This window comes from Convolutriloba macropyga, chromosome 13 (genome assembly GCF_964194025.1).
Source record: "Convolutriloba macropyga chromosome 13, txConMacr16.3, whole genome shotgun sequence".
Classification (NCBI taxonomy): Eukaryota; Metazoa; Xenacoelomorpha; order Acoela; family Convolutidae; genus Convolutriloba; species Convolutriloba macropyga.
In genome coordinates, this window is record NC_134480.1 from 46354210 (window position 1) to 46356494 (window position 2285).

Sequence of the window (2285 nt, forward strand, 5' to 3'; positions counted from 1 at the left end):
CCGTTGCTTTGAACATACTCGACCACTCCGGCCAAGAACTCAACTTCAACTTAGGTAGCTGACTACTACTGCTTGGTTTATTGCGCTTAAACTTATCTTGTTCCCAGGCTGCGCTGGCACGCTCTCCACTTGATGAACGTGACTTAAGTACACCTTCGCGATTGAAGCTTACCCTGGGATAATTGTTGTCGATCCTGGTTTTTGCACGCTCGAAACAATAGTCGTGCAAGTTGGAGAATTTATCCGAGTTATCGAGCCAACCGGAAACATCTTTGTTCTTCGGGGTTTTCCAATTGAATGGTGATCTACTTCGAATACTGGGGGCTGCACTTTCATTAGAATCTGATGCTCTTGCGTCAAGAGCTTCTTTCTCGTATTCCAGTTTCAGTGCACCTTCTTCTTCAAAAAGTTGCATCTCCATTTCAAGCTCTTTTCTTTTCAATTCGAATTCAATTTTCTTCAACCTCATTTCTGCTGCAAAGTCTTTCTCTAAAGCCGCAAGTTCTTCTGCCTTTTTAGCTCGTTTATCAGAGGAGGCCTTTGAATCATTGTCCTTGTTTGGGTTGTCTAACTTAATCCTGGGTGAGTGTGTGTTTCGATTTTCGCAGAGTACTCACGAGTTGAAGACTGGAAATCAGGACACGGAATATTGAATTCACTGCTCGAGACGTTTTTCGTTACAAGACACAATATTTGATAGAATATTGCTCAAGACAAATTTTGGTATCAAGACACAGTAACAACTTAACAATTATACTGCTCAAGTGTTTGGTTTTTGCAAGACGCAGTAACGAATATAGAGGTTGCAGTTGTTTGAATACCTTGATTGCTTCTTCAGGTGTTTCGATATTCTTCCGATCAATCCGTGTAGTAGATCGGGTCCGGCTAACAATTTGTCATTTAGGCATATCTTGTATTTTGCTGCAGCGTTGCAAACACGGCGAACTTTACCCGGTTTGTTGGGGTTTTGTACTGGATGGTGTGGCAAATACCATTCCTCTCCAAAAGTGCCTTTGACTTCCGATTTATCAAGGATCTTCACAAATCCCTTTTCAACATCTGTATCAATTGACTGTTGATACAATTCTTTTAAGTTTGGGTCTCGTTGGAATCTTCGTTCCAGTGAGTAGAGCTGACCAAGGGCTGAGCTATAATTGTTTGGAAGATTGGATTCTGGTTCATTCCAGAGCATGCCCACTTCGTATCGCTCGCCTGTAAATTTTGTTGTGCTCTCTAGAAACTTCTGAGCTTGTTGCTCTTTCTTTGATTGACTTACAACATTTATTTTGGAAGCATAAGCTTCTATGTCCCACCATGATTGGGTATTTTCTGCCACTTTCACATCTTCTGTAAAGGCAAAATGACAAACATTTTGACTTTACTTGCCTGTCATGGGACCACTGACTACCCATCCTAATTCTGTTAAGACGCCGAAAGGCTCACTTCTTGTTCCAGTCTTTTAGTCCAATGGACGTTGAATTTTGTAGGCATCTTGTCCAAGTATGATGCCTACTTCCATCAGGTTGAATGTTCTGTTAGTAAGAACTTTCAGGTGTCTGAAGTTGTTCTTTAGTTCCTTGTAATCATATGTCGTGTTTCCCAACGAGGTTGATGGGTCTGCGAACGCTTCAATCGAATGCACCTTTGAATGTAGTCCCTCTATTGTGATAGGAACCTTTTCTGTCCTCAAATCTTGCGTCCCATGTATGCCAGCTATGTTCAAGGTAACGTCCGCGCCTTTGGCTTGTAGTTGATCCTTGACACTTTGATCGATGAATGATACTGTTGACCCACTATCGAGGAAAGCGTAGGTAGTCAACCTTTTACCACCGCTCTGAACCGATACCGGAACTATTTGAAGAAAGCTAGTAACTTGGTTACTCTGGTTGATTGTTGCTGCGCTTACATTAACTGCGTGACTACCCTCGTCCATTTGGTTTTCTGAGTGTAGCAGTCTGTTGTGGTTTTTGGTACATCCATTTATACCGCACGGGTGAACTTTACAATCTTTGATTGCATGCCCTTTCCCCAGACATGCATAACATAAGCGTTCTTTTCTCACTGCTGCGTAGCGATCGGTGACATTCATATTCTTGAATATTGGACAGTTCCATATTTTATGAGTGCCTTCCGCTAGTGGACAGTTGTTGTTTTGCATTTGCTTGGTTTCGTTCGCATTCGAACTCGGACTAATAATTGACGATTTTGAGAATCGTTTTTCCTTGTTAGCGTTTGGTCGATCATCTTCCTTTCGTTCGCTCTTGGTTGATGGCATTCCTTCATGG